This window comes from Staurois parvus, unplaced genomic scaffold (assembly GCF_062004578.1).
Source record: "Staurois parvus isolate SC_StPar_1 unplaced genomic scaffold, SC_StPar_1.0 ptg000297l, whole genome shotgun sequence".
Lineage (NCBI taxonomy): Eukaryota > Metazoa > Chordata > Amphibia > Anura > Ranidae > Staurois > Staurois parvus.
Window position 1 is genome coordinate 2,827,214 of NW_028318093.1, and position 19,959 is coordinate 2,847,172.

The following is a 19,959-nucleotide window of genomic DNA, read 5'->3' on the forward strand; positions in this document are numbered from 1 at the left end:
ATATTTTGAGGGCTGCAGGAGAAATATTTATAAAAGCTTCCAAGTAAATACAGTAGAGGAATTTGAAAAAGTGATATTTTTTCTGACGCACGGATTACACAGTTTTCATTGAAGTTTCTTGTTTATTTCCAGCAAACGTTATTGCTCTTTTAACGTGTACCCAGAAATCTAAAATACCAATACAGTTTAAAGAACAGGATACATAAAAAGTTAAAAAAAAAAGAATGTTGCACGGTGCGAAATACAATCTTTGATATGTATATAGACTGTCCTTTATCTCCTGGTGGCAAGAACTGTAGTTCCTCCACATTCCACAGATTTATTGCAAGATGGTCCTGTTTTCTTCATCCACTGTTATACTGTGACAGGAGGGGGCAAAGTTTATATTGCCATGACTTTGTCACATTAATGGTAGGTCACCCCACCCTCATTCATACTAGCAGTTGGGGTGGCAAAAACCTCATGGTTGAGCCATGCTTTTACCACCCTTAACAACTACCCCCTTTAGCTGCAGAGGCAGGGGCTGGGGGTGTACACATACTGTTAATTTGTTCTTAGTAGTCTACCTCTAGACATTCGTGTTTGGTTTTAGGGTATTAGATGCTATGTTACAATTTCAGGTTAAAGCTCATTTAAATATAATCTTCAATAGCCACAAAGGCTACATTTTTTTGTGCAATGAATGCCTTTACAAACTCAGATTTTACCTCGTAAAGGTAGCTGTCACATCATAATTGGGTTTTACATATCATTTGCAGAGTGCAGACCTGTGGGAGGGGCTCATTAGGCTCCACTGACTAGAGGCTGCCTGCAGAAAACTACAGGGGGTGGAGACTAGACCAATCTCCTTGCACAAGGAGAGAGAGCAGTAGTGACTGGTCTTTATTACTGCAGTTCCTGCACAGAGGTAACGTTTTACGCTGGATTATTGAACACATCTGGAAGAAATCCACATGTCTCTGTGTGTTCTTAATCTCCAGAGGGAGATTATAATCATAAAATGGAGTGTATATACCAAGCAAATGTTGCACAAAAGAATTGTAATATGTATTCAGCTAAGGAAATTATGCAAATAATGCTGTAAAATTTACAGACTGAGATCTACCCATCATCAGGAGATTACCTGCTATGAACAACATTCTTAGCATTGTGTAATTGGCGTCTTTGTCCCCTAATTTTGAAAATTATAATTTCCTTGTTGAAAACTGATGTTAAGATTTCTTTATGGTACATTTTCTTTCTCTATTAAGTGTTTTGCAAGTTATCTAAAGCAAATGGCCATTGTAGGTCAGGGCAAGGGAAGACAATGGTATTGCAGAATGCCAGAAGATGGGGTGGGATTTAGGGTCATGTGACTGCCATGATTGGCTGTCATGGTGGTCACATGATCGGAAAGCTCCAGACCACATGTAGCAGGGTGTACGCTCTTGGCATGTCTTTTGTTCACATTGGGTATGCAAATATGCAGCGCCAAGGCCCAGCATATTTGCGTACACTTGGCGCCAAGGAGTTAATATAAGTAGGCTAGAAATAATTTAAATACAATGTGGGACTGAATATATGATTTTAAATTTTGACCATAGATACACTTTACATAGCCAGTGCAGGGTATATGAGGGGTCTTAGGCCAAAATATTGATTTCCTACTTCCTAAACCAACAGTACAACCTATTCCCCTATACACTATATTTCCAAAAGTATTGGGACGTCCCTCCAAATCATTGGATTCAGGTGTTCCAATCACCTCCATGGCCACAGGTGTATAAAATCAAGTACTTAGGCATGCAGACTGCTTCTACAGACATTTGTGAAAGAATGGATCGCTCTCAGGAGCTCAGTGAATTCAAGCGTGGTACCATAATAGGTTGCCACCTGTGCAATAAGTCCATCCATGACATTTCCTTGCTACTAAATATTCCATGGTCAACTGTTAGTGGTACTATAACAAAGTGGAAGCAACTGGGAGCAACGACAACTAAGCCACGAAGTGGTAGGCCACATAAATTGACAGAACGGGGTCAGTGCATGCTGAAGCGCACAGTGCTCAGAAGTCACAAACTGGCTGCAAAGTCAATAGCTAAAGACCTCCAAACTTTGTGTGACCTTCAGACTAGTACAACAACAGTGCATAGAGAGCTTCATGTAATGAGTTTCCATGGCCGAGCAGCTGCATCCAAGTCTTACATCACCAAGTGCAATGCAAAGCGTCGGATGCAGTGGTGTAAAGCATGCTGCTACTGGACTCTAGAGCATTGGAGACATGTTCTCTGGAGTGATGAATTAAGCTTCTCTGTCTGGCAATCTGATGGAAATGTCTGAGTTTGACAGTGGCCAGGAGAACGGTACTTGGCTGATTGTATCGTGCCAAGCGTAAAATTTGGTGGAGGGAGGGTTATGGTGTGGGGATGTTTTTCAGGATTTGGGCTTGGCCCCTTAGTTCCAGTGAAAAGAACTGTTAAGGCGTCAACATACCAAGACATTGGACAATTTCATGCTCCCAACTTTGTGTAAACAGTTTGGGGATGGCCCCTTCCTGTTCCAACATGACTGCACATCAGTACACAAAGCAAGGTCCACAAAGAAATGGATGAGTGAGTTTGGGGTGGAGGAACTTGACTGGCCTGCACAGAGTCCTGACCTCAACCCAACAGAACACCTTTGGGATGAATTAGAGCCTGCGAGCCAGACCTTCTCGTCTGATATCAGCACCTGACCTCAGAAATGCTCTTCTGAAAGAATGGTCAAACATTCCCATAGACACACTCCTAAACCTTGTGGACAGCCTTCCCAGAAGAGTTGAAGATGTTATAGCTGCAAAGGGTGGGCCAACTCAATATTGAACCCTACGGACTAAGACTGGGATGCCATTAAAGTTCATGTGCGTGTAAAGGTAGGAGTCCCAATATTTTGCCTACATATTGTACTTTAAATTGGCAGTAAAATAAAGAAGACATCTAAGGAAGTGCTGCAGTCCTTTGCAACACAATGCAACCTTTTTCTGTTTAGTATTCACACACCAACCTAACAATGCACATGGTTAGAGCATGTATACAGGTAAGGACAAAGTGCATATGTTGGATATATAACACACCTAAAACAATATGAGTTTCTCCAGGTATTTCAGCAGTTTTCAAGCAGACATACTATCATTTCTCATTCTGTCTCTAATGGGTCTGTATGCACTTTGATCACAGAACAGCAAGAAAATGAGACTCTTGAAAGCACAGCATGCTCCTGTCAGCAGTAAAATAGATATATGCTGACTAGAGAATAAACCCCTACTTTGACGGAGAATTACTTAAAATGTTTTAATGTGCTGAGACCTCTAATCACAGCTTATCAGATGCTGCGTCTTTTCAGCAAAAGAGACATGTTTTGGTGATAATATGACTTTTCGGAAGAGCAAAATAGGAATTCTTGGAGCAAGTGAACATCCCATTGTTAAATGTTATAAGATCACAGTGTGAGTTCAAGGCACAAGGCCAACATTTTTATAGGCTTTTGCATAAAGGCCAACAATTTCACATGACTTGAGGCCTAAATATAATTGGTTTTAGAGTTGCAGCCGACTGATCTGCCTAAACTATGATCTACCTTTATTATATTGTTAAACCATTAAGTATGACTGTCCACAGTACCACTAACAACACGAAATAAAACTTCCCATCTCTGATATTTCATTGTTTCGTTTGGGTTTATGTTTTCTTAAGTGTGCTCCTGAAAATTGTGATTATGGTTTCACTAGCCATCTGTAATCCCATACAATTTGCCAAAAGGCAATCAGAGGCTTTTGTTATTTGAGCTCAATGACAGCTCATCAAAGTGGTCACAGTAAAAAAAACTCTTTGTAAATAATTGTGTGTTTCCTTATTGTCGTTTGGGACCATGTGACGGTAGGTTTGTTACACATTAGGAAGTACAGAATCTAAGGCAAGCAATAGATTATGCTATTTTCTTTTCTGCAACCATGGGCTGCAGGAAAGCAAATTGCTTGATTCACCACTCAACACGGTCAGTATTGATGGGGAATCCATCCCACACAGCTATTGTGTTCTGCTGGCAGGGAGCCTTCCCTGTTGGCAGAACCAAATGACTACTGCTGGCGGCTATAGGAGGTGACTACAAGTACCAGGTGCCTAATTGTCTGTGTTAGCCAGCTTAAGTTTAGGCCCTTCTGTAAGAGTGATGCATGTGTAGTTGTACCTCTAAGAGTGTGAAATGGACAGCTTATGAGATGCTAAACAAGGAGCAGTCTCTGTTGCATTAACTGTGTCAGTGTTGAGATAAGCACAGATAGTTCAGCTCACCACTCCTGGTACATAGAAATCCAGTCAAGATCACTTGGGAGTCTGCTGTACTCCAACCCAGGATCCAAAGATCCAAGGTTCAGTATCTCAGTTGTGGTCCTTGTGGGCTCTGTCCTCTCTGATATATGCACACATGGCAATGGGTCCTCCCAGATCTGGTCCCAGTTCAGCAAACAGTCCCTCTGTGGCTCAGACCTCAGACTTTTATGGAGACTGCAAGGGCAACCTACCTCTGCACAGGTTTAACAAAGGCAACAGGTTCCCATTCACTGGTCCCCACATCGCTCTAAGATGGCACAATTCTCTCTGCACAGTCCCAGCCAAGGCCACACAACTGTGCGGCTTGGCTTCATTCAAAATACCCAGATCTCTCCTAAATTGCCTGGGAACATTTCTGTCTCTCGTCTTCTGTTGTGCAGGGAATACTGGGTATTGAATTCTGATGCTTTATTAGCCTCCATTGACTTGTATTATGGAAGAGTGCGGGATCACAGACAGAGCCACTCCAATGCTACCAGGAGAGAAGCAGGGGGTGAGAGCCAGCTGCTGCACAGCTGCTCTGTCACTTACCAAAGTTTCATTGGCAACAGGGGGTGAGGAGAAGAGAGTTCATCAAAAAGCTTAAAGCACCAGGAACGACCAGAGACCAGTAACAGGGAGCCCCAACCTTCACACAAGGCACATCCAGTATGGCACCTCCACATCAAAATTGCTTTTTTAAACCCCTCTTTATAAAGATGTCAAGCAAGCTGCCAAACTATCAGTGGAATCTACATACCTTTAGGTTAATCCACCCTTCGACAGCTCTCCACTCCATGATTTGTGGCTATTTAAGCTTCTTTCACCGGCCGCCTCCTCAGCTTCCAGCTTCTCAATGGTTATGTCACAAGCATACCACAAATACTTTTCAACATGCTCCAACCAAAAACATGAAGCAGGCCTACAATCCATTAGTAGAATTTACCTACCTAATGCAAAAGGGGAAAATATCTCTACTGCAACTGAAAGTCAACAATGGGGTAAACCACAGCAAGTGAAAAGTATTCAACCACAGGGAATCCCTAAAGCCACGTTGGCACCCAATCTCTGTTCCACAGTAACAGGAATACTAATTTACCTCCTGGAATGGGAACCCGCTGCATCACTGGACCTTTCCAGAATCCACCAGGTGGCAAGCCCAAGACCACCCAGTGATGATAAACCCTGTTATGTACGTTATCGAGTACATTGCTGTGTAGAAAAATAGGAGATAATGTGCAAAGCCTGGGTGAGGAAAAACATCAACTTGAGGAGAACCATCAGCACGGATGGTGCCACTATATGGATCCTACCTGACCTTTCATGACATACATTCATGTGCAAACTACTACTGGAATACATTGTCAGTAAGAACATCTTATACCTACAGACATCTCTTCCATTTACCAATCGGAGAGGTTGAGGATTAATGCTTTTTTTTTTTAACTTTTTTTTTGTACGTAGCAAATATAGAAACCACAAATCACAGCACAAGATAATGTTTGTAAGATACAATATCAAAACTACATCATTGATTCAAAATGGTAAAAAACACTGCATAGTACATCAAATAAAGTTTACGCCATAAATAAAGAATCAGTTTGTTTGCATTGTGCTGCTGTGAAATGTAAAAAAAAAAACTTGCAAAAAATCAAGTAGTGTGACACAATAATGCATAGCAAAATACTGTCAATAGCATAAAATCATCTGAGGACAAAAAGATAAAATGGAAGGGTAGCGTAAAAAGGGAAGGGCAGGAATGAGAGGAGGGATATCCTCATCCTCTCTGACAGTTCAAGCTCTTTTTAAGTGGTGATGCAGAATGGAATTGACACCCTGGTAAAAGAGGCTGGATGGTGTATGGCTGTGATCAGGACGCTGGTATGGTGTATGGCGGTGATCAGGGTGCTGGTATGGCATATGGCAGTCATCAGGGTGCTGGTATGGCATATGGCAGTGATTAAGATGTTGGTATGGGGTATGGTGGTGATCAGGACATTGGTACGGGGTATGGCAGTGATCAGGACACAGGTATGGTGGTGATCAGGATGCTGGTATTGTGTATGGTGTTGGTCAGGGTGCTGGTATGGCATATGGCGGTCATCAGGGTGCTAGTATAGCATATGGCAGTGATTAAGATGTTGGTATGATGTGGTATGGTGGTGATCAGGATGTTGGTACAGGGTATGGTGGTGATCAGGACACTGGTATGGTGGTGATCAGGACATTGGTATGGTGTATGGGGGTGTTTTTGTGCACACTTGGACGGGTGGCTGCATTATTTATTATGAAAATACTGGGGCTCTGACCAGAGACACTGAGGCACTAAACTGGGACACTGGATAGCTGGCACAGGCTGACAGGCTTCTGTACAATCACAGGCTGCAGGATCGCTTCTCTCTGCTCTCACACTGAGAGCGGAGAGAAGCGATCTTTAGTTTCACTTTCCAGCGTTTTGATTGGTCACAGCAGTCACATGGTAAAACACCATGTGGTCACCTGGACACAGCGGTAATGTGATCCGCTGTGTTCAGGCAACACACCAATCACCAGGGGCCCCCTGGTGTATGTGAGCCATACAGGAGCTGTTGATGCAGGCTGACATACAGGTACGTTAGACCCGCCGCCCGCCCCGTATCCACCTCACTGCAACTGCCGTGTATATGCAATGGGAGGACAAGAAGAGGTTAAAGCATTCCCAGTAAATCTGATATAAACTACCTGTGTGGCTTTTGCATCTCCAGCGAGTTGATGGGATTGCCGGGTTATGTGTGTGAAGGAGCTCTGAAGTAGTCTACCAATGAGAAAGAATTTTATATTGATGTCTTTATATAGAATACATATACAGTAGATGTTTTGGGCATTGTTGCATATATCCTTCCAATCCTCAAAGTCTAGAGTGCAACCTGGAGAGCCTTCCTATTTGAAGCATTTATGTTTAGGAATTTATGTTTAGTTAAAGTGGTATTAAACTCAAATGCTGACAGGCAGGGGATTTATGACAGAACCCTATCAGTCTCTTTTGTCATAAATGCATCCCTTTGACTGTCAGCTGTCATATACACTGAGCCATGCATACGTACTAAACCCAATTTTCTAAAGATGCTGACAGGCAGGGTTTTTTTGACAGAGCCCTATCAGTCTCTTTTGTTATAAATGCATCACTCTGACTGTCAGCTGTCATGTACACTGAACCGTGTATGCTTGCATTTCCAGAAACTGCTCTGTACTGTGATTATGTGACTCCCATATGCGAATGCACAAGAGTGATGTCAGCAAGGCCTGGCCATTTAAAGACAGAATCTGTAAGGAACACTGGACAAAGATGGAAGTTGCCAGGACCAGAGGAAGCTCTGAGAGCTCAGCACTGGAAGGCACAATTTGACATACTAGCACATTGTGGCAAAAAACACCTGGCCCATTTACTATCATGTTAAGGGTTCAGTAAGAATGGTGTTGAAATGTCTGGAAATGGGGTTTGTATGCAGGGCCTTTCAGACAAAGCTCTTTTAATGAGGCCAACCTGGCTAACATTAGTTTTTTGTAATGGAATAGGCCTAGTGTTTAATTTGTAAATAGCTAAAGAAGGACTTTGATGGAAGAAAAAAAGTGGCTATTAAATTGGGAAAAGGTACAGTCCTACCCATTGTGTGAATAAGATCTCCAAAACTAAATAGAGTTTCTAGCTAGTAAAATGTAACATGGTGCTCAGATTAGCAGATCTGGGTTATCAGAGAAATCAACAATAACAAATTAAATTTGGTTTTGTAATTTGACCATATATTTCTGGTGTGGCTTATGAGAGTCTGTAGTTGAAAGTTATTCATGGAGGGGACAGTTGAGGTGGATTGGTAAAATCCACAGTATCTCAATTTCCCACCTTGAATGGGTAGAGAGTTGGCTAGGAGGTCAGAATATGTAGATGAGCTGTCAAATAATATTTAATAATGTCTGGGAAACCCAGATCACTCTCTGATTTTGAAGGAAAAAGCACCAATCTAGATAGCCAATGTCTATTATTGCTCCAAGTGAAATTAGGCTTACCTTAAAACAAAGCGTTCCAGCTGCACGGTGTCATCGCTGACAGGGCTTCCATCTTCACCTGGATTTCCTTCAGGGTTCGCGGGTTCTGGCCTCTTGATTGGCTGAGCTGGGATGACGTCATTCCCGTGCATGCGCAGAAGACGGTATGCCGTTCCTTCAGAGTGCATCCGCCCATGACGTCATCAGGGACACTGAATATCTCCTCAACAGTGCATGTTTAGGAGATATTCCTTGTACCTACAGATAAGATTTATTATAAGCTTACCTGTAGGTACAATTATCCAGTGGGAGTTTACTTCCACTTTAATGAAAGTTATTTTGCTTGTCAATGACAGCTGGAGATTCTTCCATTTTCATAAATGATTTTTAAGTTCCATAAATAGCAAAAGATAATTAGAATTATATCAACTGGAAATGTGAGGAGTGAGCTACATTCCCAAATACCTAATGTTTTTAGATTTCTAGTGGTAATTGGTAATTGAAAGACAGCTGTAGGGTAGAAGGTGTTTCATCTGGTATGTTAATAGGTAAGCCAAACAGTTTTAGTTAAACTGAGTTTGTAGCCTGATATACAGGCAGTTCCTTGTGTAGGTAAGAAAGGGTGTTTGTTAAAGTTAATGGGATGTCATCAACAAAGACAGTAAGATTAAAAGTAGTGACAACATGACTATACTGTACAAAGCCTGTGCAAAGAGCAGAGTTGTGGGAGGGGCCCATCAGGCTCCACCCACTGCAAACTGCCTTAACAAAAATACAGGAGCGGGTGAAGACAAGACCCGTCACCTTACTAAAGGAAGGAGAACGGTAGTTACCAGTCTTTATGTCACAAGTTAGCCTGCACTTTCTTGTTTGTGTTCTTACCTCCTTGTTGCAGTGCTGTTCCTGATCCCTGCACATGTGTATTTGTCTGTGCTCGCCTATGGCCGTCGTCCGCTGTTCTCTGGTTTTATTTCCTTCCCTTCCATCACTTTCTGGCCCGCCTCCTTGTTTGCCTGCCTATATAAGACATGCTCAGTCTAGGCCACTTTGCCTGAGCAACTTCCTAGTTGTCTCAGCTCCTGTGTGTTGCAATTGACTGTATCCTGCATTGACTACTCGTGTACTGACCCCTGCTACATTCTCTGACTGTGCTTCCTTTCCACCTGTCCTGACCTCGGCTAATCTATCAGATTTCCGTTTTTCTCCTCCCATTGTACTCTGCTCCTGCGAGCAGTCTCCTCATCATCAGCTGGGCGTACCTGGGGGCCGCAACCTGGTCCCAGCTTGCTGCAAGTCCATCCCAACCATCAGAAGCTCTGGAGAAGAAGCAGGCTGGGACTTAGACTCTGCGCCCTGGGGAACCCCAAGTTGATTATCTACAAGAGCTCACTACCACAGGTGCTGACACTTTATTACAGGAAGCTTCTAACCAGAGGTAAAGGTTCACACTGGATTAATGCACAGATCTGGAAGAAATACATACAGTATAACACACCAATATTCAAATGGGAATACATGTGACTCTTGTATGTAAGCAGTATTTGCCTATCCCAGAATTCAGCTTTAAAATTGTTTCTTCCTTAGTGTGATTTACAATATCAGCAAGGTAATGATGTGTCTGATATTGTCCTCAGCTTATCAGTTAGAGACAAAGCCCACCTAATTTGATTGGATCCATTTATTAAGTATGGCACCTAACGGAGAGATTTAGTAAATATGTTTAATCTTACAAGAACAATATATATATTATAAAACAAATTGTGTGGTCTTTAGACTTATGGATTACAGTGATATGAGAGTGCATTGAGGCTGGGCTAGGTTGGAAGTTAAAGAAACCATAGTATAGTTGTATAGTTTGTTTTAGTGGGGTAAAATGTATATGTTTAAATGTTATCCTGGGCCTGGAGCTTTTCCCCTGGGTGGTTGCTAGCTAACCTATTCCCTCTGTCGTGATGGGAATGTTGAGAGAGTCTAAGCCTACTTAAGTTAGTTTAGGAAAATCGTGTTGGGAGAGTGTATGTGGGTGACAAGTGTTGAGGGTGACAAGAACATTATATGCGGGTTCTTCCAAATTGTATAAAGGGATATAGTGTTTGTTACATGTACTTATTCACATAGCATGATTTAAAAAAATGCTGCTTATATTTCACTTGTTCTTTTCTGAAGACTCCAAAATTAATGTTTTCCTCTGCTATGCAAAAAGGGCTGGGGAAATAATGTTTACCATAATTTACCCTGTTTGTACTGTACTGAAAGAGCTCATTATCATGGGTAAACTAAATTTCAACACTGTCTGCCCTATCAAAGGGTAAAATATGCAGACACTCAGCATGTCTCAATAGTGAGGATAGATTGAGTTTTCTTTCATGTTTATTGTTCAGAATAGCTTGCAGTTTGCCCAAGCCCTGCTTCAAACAAACAACTAGGAAGATAATAAATATATTTTTTTATGTTTTATATTATTTTTAGACATGCTGTGTGAATTGGAATTTTGGCATCGGTGCATGTCCCTTGTACCAGTGCCTAGCTTCTTTTTGCCTCTTGTTTGACACGAACTTGCTTATTAGTCCTACAAATTGCAAGAATTTACTAACAAGATCACAAGAAAGTTCACAAACTTTGAGCTTTAGAAAAATTCATGAAACAATTCCCCAGCTTAACAATTCATCACACTTCTGTTTGTTTGTTTTTTGCATAGGGTTCCCTCTTAAAATCTTTAGAAGGCCCTCCAGATCGTTAAGGGTCGGGTAAGGGGTTTTTTAGTCCATTTTTTGCAGCACATGTGGTCTGGTATTGTTCATAAGGTGGCTTAAAAAAAAACAGTGCCACCTGGCAAAATCCATCCCAGATTTCTATCTATGTCCATGATGCAGATTTGGTATTCTTTTTAAGGGGAACCCCACAGAAAAAAAATCTATACCAGACCCTTATCTGAACACGCTGGCTAGGAAAGAAGGGGTAGCAGGTATGTTCACCTGATGTCATGTTACCTTGTTAATAGGGCCTTTTTCCTACCTCCATGGCTCGCTGGATGTAGATGTCTGTGGTGGTGGGGGGGGACTTGTTGGAGTCTAGGAGCACTCTTTAGCATTATGACGGGGTCCCCAGATCTATCCCCCAGATTTCCACTTTGTACATAGTACCCCTTTTTACTTATTACTATAAATGTACATGATAAATAAACACGCAGACACTGTACATAAAGTCCTTTTATATATATGTAGACCTATCATCAATAACATCATTCAGTAATGTAGCTTCATTGTTTGGCAACAACACAACATCAGTCATGATGAACAATGCCCTGGCGACTTGCTGTCAAAAACACAATGACCCATGCATGACGATCCTGCTCCCGATGGACTATTGCAACAACTGACAGCTTCCAGGCCATAATAATGTACAAACAAACTTGTGTTGCTATTTCAAAAATGTATACAGACAATTTCATATATTACTTTATAATAAAATGTACCAAGGTAGTGTTTATTGTACTCATTAACTATTCATTATTTTACCCGTTTAGAGCCAGAATAACGTTTTTGCATATTTGAAACAAATTGGAAATGTCTTTAATAAAGTCTCTCATCTCCAGATCAACGGAGTTGAGAACCAGCAGTGAAAGGATGAACTTAATGAACTTTTCCTCCTTTCATCCCAATTATGATGTAACCAAGTCACCATCAAAGTGAAGAGAGCGTGACAAAAAAATCACAACATCAATTATTTTATTTATTAATAGTTTCTGAAGGTTTAAATGTTTTAATTTTATTAAAGCTGAAATCTAGGCAGATATACCAGACGCAAATGAATGCAGCTCTGTAATCATTAATACATCATTAAAATTTATTTTTTAAATGTAGGCAGTTTAAGTACCTGAATTGACCTTGCAAACCCTGTACAAAAGAGCTGGAGTGTGAGAGGAAGAGGCAGTACAAGAATATCAATTTATGTACTGATGAAAAGTATGCTGATAGGAAGAGAAACAAAGTGACAGAGTGACAAAGAGATGAGCTATTCAATGTGCTGCTTCTGCATTTACTGTCTTTAAACAGACCAAGGAGGGTTCAGGACAACCTGGGCTCAGAGGAAGTAGGTTGAAAGATTCTATCCAGCAAGCTAAGGACATGTTAGGGCAGAAAAAAGCACTGTGGGGGAAATCTTTGGATTAATGCTAAATATTGCAGCAAAAGCTGGTTCTATTGTTTTTATCTGTCAACAGGCTAGTCATTTGTATCTTGTTATTTTTAGCTGAAGTTCTGCATTAATTGCAAGCAAAACTGAATTTTCTAAAGAACATTATAACACCCAAAGCTGATATTTTAGTCTTGACTCCCTAGCTGTGTACAGTATATCACTGTTGGCAAGAAATCCCCATTATAGTTCATAATATTTACAATATTTTTTCTGCTCAGAAAAAAACTTGCTACTGCTGTTTTAAAAATGATTCCTGCTCCTAAATTTATATTGGTATGCAGGTGGCAATATTTCTTATATGCAGAATGCCAACATCATTAACCTGTTCCTGCCCAATCAATAGCAGAATGACAGCCGAGTGGGACACTCGTCAACCCTGGTGGACGTCATATGATGTCCTTCCCTGATCGCACCTGATTGTACCTTGGACACAGCCCATGACAGATCTGTGTACCGGCCAGTTGCCAGTACCATGTGACCTACTGTGACCAATCACATGACAATTGTAAACAATGGATGGCTTCCTTTCATGCCATCCATTGTATACAATTGTTTCACTAGCTGTGATTGGTCACAGTGGTCACATGTACAGACTGGGCCAATCACAGCCCATCTGTGCCATGGGATTAGCCATGGCCAATCACAGCTAATCACAACAAAAAAACTGAATTAATCTATTTCATTCTGTTAAATGCTTGAAATTCTTTGCTATAAGCAATCATAATGTGTAAAAAAAAATATTGATCACTTCCCCAAAGTAGTACAATGTTACTATGGAAACCTTATATTACTCTGGTCACAGTGTATTATGAAAACAAAAAATCTTAAAAAAAAAGAAAAAAAATTGAAAAAAAAATAATGTTTTTTTCCGTACTGTCATCAGTCTGTGTCTCTGATCACTGTCACACCAGTTATATGATTATGCTGTAATACACTAGTGACAGTATGTAAAAATAAAACAAAATTATGAAAACATTTTTTTTAATTTCTTCATTTTCCAAAAAATTGTGACAAAAAAAATTACAACTTCAAAAAACACACCATGCCTCTTACTAAATACCTCGGACTGTCTGCTTTGCAAAAAGGGGTCATTTGGGGGATATCTGTACTGTCCTGACATTTTTGGGCCTCAAGAAATTAGACTGGCCATCAGTACTTCAGGATTGATCGATTTTCAGATATATACCATAGATTGTGAACTCTACAACTTTCCTACAGACTAAATAATAAGTATTGATTTGGATTATTTTCACCAAAGAAATGAATACATCTTGGCCTAAATTTATGAAGAACAATTATTTATTTGCAGAATTTTATAACAGAAACAAAAAAAGTGGGTTTTTTTTCAAACTTTTTGGGCTTTTTTCATTAATTTATCAACTAATAAAAACCAAAGTGATGATTAAATAACACCAAAAAAAGCTCTAGTTGTGTGAACACAATGATAAAAATTAAATTTGGGTACAGCATTGCATGGCCACGCAATTGTCATTCAAAGTGAGAGAGTGCTGAAAGCTGAAAATTGGTCTGGGCAGGAAGGGGTAAAACTGCCCGGTATTGAAGTAGTTAAACACGTGGAAATGAAAGTAAAGTAGTCATCAAACATGGCTTCTGCTACACCCTTCGGGAGGGAGGTTTACAGCAAAGTAGTACTGAGAACATGATCATATACATTGCAAAAATCCTATATTCTTTATCATCCATTGGGCAATACAGTCTTAAACCCTTGAGACATTCAAAGGCAGTCCAGATAAGGGGTGGGCAACATAGCAAACAAAGACAGTCCACGTAAAACAACAGAAAACATAGCACTGCCTACAACAAAAAATTGCCTGAAAACCTGATTATCACGTACCTGGTGATGAAGTCCAATGGAGAGAGGGCTTCCCTTGCGGCTGACTTCCAGACTCCCCTGAGAGTGGGACAGTGGGAGTCAGGCCCAAAGTGGCACAAGTCACCTGTAGAAGTGTTTGTTGGTGGTCCACCAAGGAGCACAGCTGATGCACAGAGATGAGGTCTGCAGACAGGTGGCACCTGTGCGTGGTATGCAAGCCCTTCCAGGAATAGAGAATTACTGAATAGCCGGCTCAAGCCAAGGTCAGGTACCAGGTGGGAATCAGAGCAAATGAAGTCAGATGGGATAACTGAGGTCATACACAGAGGAGCAAGAGAAAGAGTATCCGTAGCCAAGCAGAGGTCAGATCAGGGGTTAAGCAGAGTATACAGGTCCAAGAGCAAGCCGAGTCGGTAACATGAAATCACAGGTCACAATAACACAGGAAACAGGAACAAGGTATGGTGAGCTAGAGACAATCCAGCAATTTGAGGAAGTGATGAGCCTCTTTATAAAGGCCGTCTGGCACCAAACTGAGGCTGATGCATGCTTCTGCGGCCATGCAGGGTTCTGGCAGAAATTCCAGATCTTCTAGAACTTCTGGACAGAACCCTGACACTAATGCTCAAAGCTGGAATTAGATAAGGTCTAAAAATCTGACTGTCAGAACTTGGAAAGTGAAAACAAGATAATGTGATGGCAACCCTGCTAATGTGAGAAAAGATGTTTTATGCCAGAAATATAAAAAAACATACAAAGAACTAAAGTCAAAATAATAAATGGCGAGCGCTATATGTATCAAGAAGCAGCTAGCATAAGAAGATAGTGACAATAAATCTCAAAGTGACATATGTGCAGCTCTAAAAAATGATATTGTATCAAAATACATTATACAGCAAAAAATAAGTGTATACACATTAGTACAAAACAAATGCAAACGTATAAGCCGGAGAAATGACAAATAAATGTAGTCCATGCAGTGAGAAAACTGTGTATCAGTGATACTGCAAGACACAATAGCAAAGTGTTCGATTCCACACAGTGCTTGAGGATCAGTGAATACTCCGCCACCACTATGCACTCACCAGAAAGCTACTGGTATAGCAGCAGTAATCGAGGGTCAATCAAATTCACTATTTAGAGTCCTTAACCCAAAGACTTCCTAGGGAAGAAATGTAAGCATGTATACAATTACATACCAAAATGGCCACTGTTCCGGATCACGGACACAGTGGCGTGACATGCATGTACGTCCTCAGGGGTACGCCCATTGCCGACATCAGAAGCAGACATCATTTAAATTGCCTGCAAAGTGCGCATAAAATTATCGGGCTCCATTTTCTCGTGGTCCATAACATTGGACATTCACAGTTTACATGCAAACTCAGCCGCAATGAAGGCGCCATTTTCCCAAGGTCCAAATCATTCGACATACACTGCTTGCGTTGAAACAGAACAGCAGTGAAAGGAAAGGTGCAAAGGGAAATAAAAGTCAATCTTTAAAGGCCGTAAATGCATTGGCATAAAATCAAATAATTTCAAACTACTCAAGCATTAATATGTGGGAATCAATGAGGATATAATTATGGAACACTTGAGTGATAACGGATGCCATTTTCTTGAGGCCCAGAAAATAAAACAATACAACAATATTGATGATGTAAACATTAGTGATAATGTGTACAAACATCAATGAATATCTAAGTAATATTTATAATATCCGCGTAGTTACATGGAAGTAAAAATCACATTAAAAAGCAGGCCATTTAAATTTATTAAATTCATATGCACTATTACTATCAATAAGGAATAAAAATGTGAATCACATATCAACTATTATCTATGAAGCAATTAATGTCAATATCTACATTCAAGCCCTTAGGTGTTAATGTACACATTTCATATATCCGCTTGGTTTCAAGCTGAGACACCGCTCTGCGCTTATTATATCCTCACCAATGGGGATGTAAGATGTCAATGCCTGTAAATCTAATACCTTGTGGATTTCTTTGATGACAATCCCTGAAGTGTTTGGATAAGGAGTGTTCCTTATATCCTTTCCTGATGTTGTACAGATGTTCCTTCATCCTGTCTCTCATACGTCTGGTCGTCCTCCCTATGTACTGTTTGTTGCAGGAACATTCTAATAAATATACCACATAGCGACGGGAGATGAAAGAATTGATGGTATAACTTTTCTTGGTGACACTTGAGGTAAAAGGTGACTCTAATACATCTATTCTCCCCTAGTTGGTAAATCATGCAAGGATTGCAAGGGAAGAAACCTTTAAGATCTGAGAAAAATTAAATGTCTTTAGGGGGATTGACCACATTAGGCGCAATATTATCCCTCAATTTCCATCAGGCTTTGCAGGGGGGGGGGGGGGGGAATAAAGGCCATAGAGAAGTTTCCCATCAGTATGGCCATAATGATAGAATTTCACCATACTATAATAACCATTATCCACAACCTAAACGACCCCCTTCCAATCGGAGTATGTCATCACAACAGAATGTGAATCATTATCAGAATTCTCAAAATAATTTTTTAGGGTCAAGCCATACAAGAAAAAGAAATATGCATCCAGAAGAGGCTGAAGAGGGGGGAAGAGGGTCAATAGAACCCCAAAGGAGACAAACATAACCAACGATGGCATATTTAATTTGATTAAAACTGTTTTAACGCCTGAAGAGGAAACATTGCTAAAAAAGGGTCTCAAATATGCTCCCCAAACAAATTGAGTACATTTCAAACATATATTGACATCCATAAGGAATGTTTCTCTGAAAAAATATTTCTTACAGAACCCTATAGTTAGGAACTTACCAACATCCAGTAGTAATAAGATTTCTAACTTAAAGAATGCTTCTCTTTTTAATCCACCAGCTGGTAACAATCCACATATTGCCATTTTTAAGAATATGATTCTTAAAAATCTTGATACATTAAAAGTTAAACATGCAAAACAGTCATATGCTATCTCCAAGGGCATTTCCAGCCTTTAGGATAAAAAGGATCTGGTTATTCGACCAGCCGATAAGGGGGGAGAGGTAGTGATCTTGGATAAAACAGACTACATGACTGAGACCTACAAAATTTTAGACAACAGCACATATAAAATGTTATGGAAGGATTCCACATAACATATAAGAAAGACCTTAAGGGGCTTATTATTATTATACAGTAATTATACAGCACCAACAGTTCGCTCAGCGCTGTACATTACAATGGGAGACAATACATAGAATTGGTTATAATGATGGTGTCATCGCCAAAAAAGAAAGGGACTTTCTGTGCCCGTAAGCCCCGAGATTACCCTTTCTGTATTGCCTGCCAAAAATTCATAAAGATCCAGTTCATCCCCCTGGAAGCCTATTATCAGTGGGATTGGTTCTTTATTTTCTCGAGCTGGTGAATATATTGATGTTTTCATATAACCTCTACATGTGGAAACCCAACTTTCTTAAAGGATACCAAATAGGGCTTACGAGACATTAACGATATCATCACCACTCCTGCTACATTTTTGGTAACAGCAGATGTTGCTTCTTTGTATAGAAGCAGACATAGTGATGGGATGGAGGCAGCAGAATATTATCTCACTGAAACAAAGGAGAGTAATAACATACAGAAGTCTATTATACTCAAACTGTTCGATTTCACTATGTTTCACAAATACTTTTTGTTTAACAAAAAGTTTTATCTGCAGATCAGAGGGGTTGCCATGGGAGCTACATTTGCTCCCAGTCTGGCCAACCTTTTCATGGCCCGATGGGAGGATGACTTAATTTATTCGAGAGATTGACCTGAACTAATGTTTTATTGTCGATACATCAATGATGTCATAATCTTATGGAATATCCTTATGGCAAGGGGATGAGGAGTCAATGAATAATTTCAATGGTACCCTGAATAATAACAATTTAAACATCAATCTAACCCATTCATACAGCCAGAAAGAGATTAATTTTCTCCATTTAACGATTATTAATGATGGCACCAAAATTGTGACTAAATCTTATTTTAAACCTACAGACAGAATAGGTTTCATTCCTACAGACAGTTGCCATCATCCTCTCTGGCTGAAAAATATCCCCAAGTGCCAATTTATTCAAATTAGGCGTAACTGCCAAAATCTAGGAGATTTTTATTCGCAAGCTGAAATCTTGATGGGCAGATTCCTTGAAAAAGGATACTCACCATCACTTTGGATGATACCATTAAACGGGTGGCTGGTTAGAAAGGCAGTCTTTACTTACTACCCTGAAGGTTAATACTGACTCTCGAATGATATGTCAATTTTTGCTTTTCAGCCCAGCATTTTCAAATTAGAAATATCACTAAACATGGAAGTATCCTGCAAAATGACCCTGTTCTTAAGGGTTTTTTACTGGAGAAACCTGAGGTTATTTCCCAGAGGGCTCCCACTCTGAGGGATAAGATTGCGCCTAATGTGGTCAATCCCCCTAAAGACATTTCATTTTTCTCAGATCTTAAAGGTTTCTTCCCTTGCAATCCTTGCATGATTTACCAACTAGGGAAGAATAGATGTACTAGAGTCATCTCTTTTACCTCAAGTGTCACCAAGAAAAGTTATACCATCAATTCTTTCATCTCCTGTAATAGTTGCTATGTGGTATATTTATTAGAATGTTCCTGCAACAAACAGTACATAGGGAGGATGACCAGACGTATGAGAGACAGGCTGAGGGAACATCTGTACAACGTCAGGAAAGGATATAAGGAACACTCCTTATCCAAACACTTCAGGGATTGTCATCGAAGAAATCCACAAGGCATTAGATTTACAGGCATTGACATCTTTCATCCCCATTGAAGGGGATGTAATAAGCGCAGAGCGGTGTCTCAGCTTGAAACCAAGCGGATATATGAAATGTGTACATTAACACCTAAAGGCTTGAATGTAAATATTGACATTAATTGGTTCATAGATAATAGTTGATATGTGATTCACATTTTTTACTCCTTATTGATGGTAATAGTTCATATAAAGTTCATAAATTTAAATGGCCTGCTTTTTAATTTGACTTTTACTTCTATGTAACTACGTGGATATTTTAACACCTTCCCGCCCGGCCTATAGCAGATTGACGTCCAGGCAGGACACTCACCATTGTGACTGGGTGTCGTATGACATTCTGTCAAAATGAGCTGCTCACACGGCCTCAGGGATGACCAGACTTATGAACAGACGTATGATATGTCATCGGCTGTGTCCATGAGACACAGCCGATGACATATCACTAAAGCGGCCTGTTGCCAGTGTCATGTAACCTCTGTGACCAATCACAGCAGATCACATGTCAATTGTATACAATGGATGGCTTCCTGCCATGCCATTCATTGTATACAATTATGTTGTTAGCTGTGATTGGTCAAGACAGTCACATGATACAGACAGGGCCAATCACAGTCCATCTGTATCATGTGATCAGCTTTGCCCAATCACAGCTAATCACAACAAAAGACTGAATGAATCAGTTTCATTCAGTAACAATGATTGCAAATATCAATGAAATACATTGGTATTAGCAGTCATAATGTGTTAAAAAAAAACG